Raw genomic sequence first — 6,000 nt, 5'->3', positions numbered from 1 at the left:
TTAAAGTCTTAAATATCTTTCACATATACTATTTAGTTTTTTATTAAAAAAATTCTCTGCTTAAACTCTGGAAGGAAATAATTTCATAACCACCTAAAGAACTTCCCCAATAACATAAATAATAAAGAATCATTAAAATCAGTGAATTTAGTTAAAATAAATAAAAATGTCTCTTGAACTCTGTTTTGCATTTATATAATCTACATACTATTTGTATTTACTTACATCTTGCTGCAATTGTTCCTGATAACTCATTGGTATTGTTCCCATCTGACTTTTGTTGCAAATGGGTAGTACACAAACAATATTAGAAAATAATAAATAACCTCCAAATGTTGCTCAAACAAGATCAGGTAAATTTGCGTCATACAGGGCTTAAATCTGATAAACCATTGTTAATTAGCTACTGCTAAACAATTCCGCATTATAAAATTGTGGCTAATCTGGTGTAGAAATCTTATGAAATAAAATTTTTGTCCTAGATACTGTACTTTTTGTAAAGATTATAGGCTCAAGCTAATTCTTAAAAAATATAAAGTAATTTAAATCATCTTTTTGGTATTAACATTGCTTTTACAAGATTAAGTAAGGCCTGGTTGATTCTGCAGCCTGTATCGTAACCCACCCATATTATGTTGGGCTGCCCAGTTCTCCTCCAGTTATTAGGGGTGTTTAAATCAAGAGGTTTAGTTATTAGTTCTCACTTCATCAGTAATATAATTTAAACTGTAGATTATTTTGATTGATTTTTTTTAGTGTGTATCTGTTAGCAACATATTCAATAAATTTACTAAAAAATTGAAATGAAGGTTAAAAGTGTTTTGTTTAAAAAAAATTCTGTAATGTTTATGCTACTTTAAATTTAGAAGGCATGCAACAATATTGTCTATTATTTTTACTTAATACTGTAACTAGAGAAAAGGCAGGCCTGTGGCCCGCCCGGAAAATGTTACATGGTTTATGTTTCATTACACATGATTTTGTTAAATGTTTTTGCCAATTGTAACTAAACAACGTTCATTTATTTAGTGTGCTAGCAACAACAAAAATTTTACAACGTAAAGCTTCAAATCCTCAACATTTTTAGCTGTTTCTTGAATTGTGTTTTTTTAACACAGCTCTAATCTCAATGTTTTCCTTTTTTGTCTCCAAAACACAAATATAATTTTAGACAATTTATTCATATAATGAATATATGTATAATTCATTCAAACTAATGAATCATTTGTGTGCTTCATTCAAAATAAAAGTGTAAGCACATACAGCAAACAAATCAATGCACCACACTTCTTGATATGAAGGAAAATTCTGAGTTATGAGTATTAAGCCTATAAAAATTATGTATTGTGATTTTTGGGAATGTTCTGCTATTTTTAAAATACAAATCAGATACTCTTTTTGTTACAATTTATCCAAGATACTTCACTCTTTTTAAGTTTTATTTTTTAGATCATTATTCTCTGTTTTCATGGTTATTTATATATCTGGGGGTAAAGTGATAACATCACTGCCTTTCATCTGTAAGGTTTCAAGTTCAAATTATGGTCAAGCTTGGCATTTTTCAAACACTACAAAATTAATGTATTTTTTTTTTGTTAAAAAAAAAAAATAGAAGGAAAGTGGCTGTAATAAGAAATATATATATATTTTTTTATAATAAATTGTATTTATTTAAATACTGTAATATTAAAAAAAAATACAGTTTTTTGTCTAAGAAATGAAATATACCAGTCAATGAAAAATAATTTGTTTACTGAAAATTAATTTTAGTGGAAAGTTCTTCCTATTAAATTGTAAAGATTTTGTTATATTTTGTAAATATTTCTGAAATTTATTGCATTGTTTAATGTTATAAATAATTATACTGTGATAAAAACAAAAACAATATGGTAGTTGACTTTTGTTTTGTTTAAACATTATCATAGATGTAAATTAAACTGTATTAGGTTGTTAGATCATTTATTAGGAGCACATCCACACAGTCTGTTAGCTGCGGTTATAACTATGAAATACTTCGATAGTGTCATGCTATATCATTCTTAACTCGGGTTTACTAACATATAGAAATAGTATTGACAGTATTATATTTATCTGTTTATCTGTAACTAGCAACAGTTCATTAAATTACACACCTGTCATTTTGTGAAGTATTAAAACTTTGTAGCAGAAGCTAATGATAGTGTTTATGTGACAACCATTATTCACTTTGTTAATTTGTATAGTGAGATAAAATAGAATTGCACTACATAATTTTTAATTTAAAGAACTGATGTTGTTGACTGAATTTTCTCAACATTGACATTGATCTTAGAATTTTATCCTTCTCCCAATAATTAATTTTAAAATTATTATTAATCTTTTACAATGATATTATTTATTTCCTAATTTATTTATTCTTAATTTTCTTAATTAATAAAAAACAATTAAGAAAAAAGATTAATTTCTACAAACTTCACTGGACTCGAAAGTGGATTGCATCCCTCTGGTTTTTACAATATATATGCAAGTATTTCTGTTTTTAACAGACTGAAAAATTTAAAACTCAATGTTTAAATTTATTTATTTATTTTTTTTATTTATTACCATATTTATTCATGTAATTCACACACTTTTTGACCAACACATTTTATTTAAAAGTAGTTTTATGTGAGGAAACAATTTTACATACATTTATAATTAAACTAAAATGTGATAATAAGTGAGAAAATATTTGTTTGACAGAATATTTTATTTTTTAATATTTTTAAAAATAAATTAAACAAATTTTTTTTTGTGATCTCTTTCCTCACCAGAGGTACCTCATCCTTGTTAGCATTAATTTCTTATACTTGCACATCACCATACCAAATTTTACAATTATTTGTTAGCTTATTCCAGAGATATTAAACAGAATAAGTCACCAACAAATGCACACATTGAGTAATCTAAAAAAAACTGATATCCCAAATTTATACTGTAACACTTTTATTGCCAATATTACAAAGAAAATATTTATACTAGTGCCACTTATTTTAATATTTTTCACCTTTTACATCCTGCTCATTACATGAAGATACTTTAGACCTAAAATAAACTGATATATTTGCAAAATGGCATATGGTAAGAGCAGTAATATTATGTGCTACTGTTGAATATGGTATAATGATAAACCATCATCAACCATTTCTACAGGAGAACATAATATTATTATGCTTGCTTTGTGCCGTTTTCATAACAGTTTTCAATTTATGGAATAATGTAAATCTTAATTTACATTATTCCCAGTCACTGATTTTTTTTATCAGTTTCACTATTGAGCACATATTTTTCAATTTATGTGTAGTTAGCCTACAACATTAATAATGTAGTAAATTAGTCATGCTTAAACATGTTTACTAAAGTAGTACAAATAAGTTTGTATGTCTTTTAAGTAATAAAAGATAAATAAACTACATATTCATATTTTTACATATACATGTAAAAGTACATACTTCATGTGTGTAATAAAAGTTATGATATAATGTATAACTTCAGGTGATGATAAAATTGTAATGTGGTAGAATATTTTGGCATATATATTCTGATATGTATGCCAAAAAAAAAATTACATACAACTACCAATTCAGAAGATGGCACTGACTAAAACTTCACAGGCAATTATGATCAACAATTATTCCACTTTGCTCTTTATTTTAATTTCTTCCTCATTAGTTAATTTTCATTGTACTTAACTTAGTCGGTAACAGAGTCAATTATTTTTATATTGCCACATAAGCTTGAAGCTTGTGTATGTCGGATATGGAAATTAAGTTTTGTAGCATATGAAAAATGCCATTCCTGACCGGGATTTGAACCTGGGATCTCCAGATGAAAGGCCAAGATGCTAACACTGTCATGAAGATCGGCAAAATAATATAGTCAATTTGTTTGTTACATGAAGCATGATATGAGCAAGGCTCACTGTTCACATAACTACTTGTTTCTTATCACACGCCTAAAGCCGCATTTTAATTCGCGTGGTTGTGGCGATACTAGCCGTGATGGTCAGCAGTAACTAAACTAATGTAATTTCACAACTTAAATGGAACAAATTTTACTTGCATGGTCCGCAGACTGGTGTAGCCGTGAGAGTTAATGCATCAAGTACCAACTGAACTGGGCGATTGAGTTTCAAGATCCAACCAGACCGAGTTACTTTTTTACACTTTAAATATTATTCATTTATTTAATTCTACTGCTCAACACAACACATTTATTTAATTCTACTGTGATGTCACAACATAGCAGTGACTGCAACAACTGGATGTCAGTGCTAGCAACCTTTGAAATATTAACTAAGTTAAATCAAATAAATAATTGTTATTTAAAGTGTAAAAAAATAATTTGGTTGCCAACCTGGTGGAATTTCAAATTTCCTGGTCCAAGAGGGTGAGGAAAAAGGGAATTTCCCACAAGGAAAAAGGGAAATTCAAAGATGGTGGACTGCAACACTAGCACTCCTTGTGGTGACAGGGGATACTATTTACACAGCATGATCACTTAATCACTAGTTTAGAGCATTTTTTGGGGTTGGGATGCAATTTTTCAAAAAAATGTTTTTGTAGATATTGTTATTTTTTAATTATTAACAAATGCGCCCAAGAAAAATATGACCTTAATTAGGAAAAATCTTGAGATACTGAGGATGACCTTGCTCTACAGCCTCACCCCCTTGACCTTTTACATAGAAAATTTAATGGCATCAATTCCCTATATATAGAAGTAATCTGACTAAGTTTGATCAAAATCGGTAGTTCTGGAGATGTAAAAGGTGATTTAGAAGTCAACACCAAACGCACACACGTATATAAAAACATTAACATTTAGAAAATTTCCATAATTTTTTTGGGCTCCTTAGGTATCGAAAATTCAAGATCGTGATAACCTTATATACCCAAACTGGACCAATTACAGTACTTTCCCTTCTAGAGCTATAGCACTATCTAGACGGGAAAGTAGAATAATATCTTTTAGAATTAAATTAAGCAATATCTCTTGTTTTTATTTCTAAAAACAAGAGATATTGCTTAATAAACAATTAAAATTAGAAATGAACCAACAATATATTACACACAATTGAAAGATGTCATATACAAAAAATTTCTCTCTAATGGTCCATTTATGATGAGATTATATTGTATTTGTGTTATCAGATCAGTTCATCAAACCAACCTGGTTACTAATTGGTCTTGCCACCTAGTATCTACTGATGATGATTATTTAACACCTACTACTTCTAATTGTTACTGCTTTAAAACAGATACACCTGTTCTTGTACGTATATATATATATATATATATATATGTCACATTATATGAATAGTTGAAGTAAACTGTTCATGATTAAATTTTTTTATTTATTTTTCAAATTTCAAAACTACCAATGTTTCTTTGCTTAATATAATTTTTGAATTTTTCCTTATTTAAATTTAGGTGTTGTAACCTAATGTTAATTTATTGATATTTTAAATAAGGAAGAGTTTTTTGAGGGCGAACATATCGTTCTAATGTGGGTGTATGTGTTGTGATGTAAACTAAAGCAGAAAATAATCATAGTTGTTATAACTAATGATCGTCAAACAGTGTGAGAGTGATGTGGGAGCCAAACAAGAGGGAGGACAGTCAAGAATAAAATTTATTGTTTATTTGTTATAATATGTAATGGTGCTGTTCTCTGATGACCAGCTCTAACAAAAACACATACCCACACATGCAGAATTTCTGCGTAACAGTCCTCACTCCAATTGTCATCCATTTTAAACCTTTTCCAACCATCCACTTTAATCACTTTTTACATCACCTATTGCCCTTTACATTACTTTTTAATGTTTCTTTCTTTTAGCTAGAGAAAGAGTTGTATCATAAAAAAATTTAATCACAATATACTCATGCTATTTTACTTATTTCTCACTGTTAAAGGTGTAGATGAATTTTAATAATGCTAACTTAATTTTATATTTGCCTATCAGTTATAAACATCCAT

The sequence above is a fragment of the Lycorma delicatula genome, chromosome 7, assembly GCF_047948215.1.
Source record: "Lycorma delicatula isolate Av1 chromosome 7, ASM4794821v1, whole genome shotgun sequence".
Taxonomy (NCBI): domain Eukaryota; kingdom Metazoa; phylum Arthropoda; class Insecta; order Hemiptera; family Fulgoridae; genus Lycorma; species Lycorma delicatula.
This window is presented reverse-complemented; position numbering follows the sequence as displayed.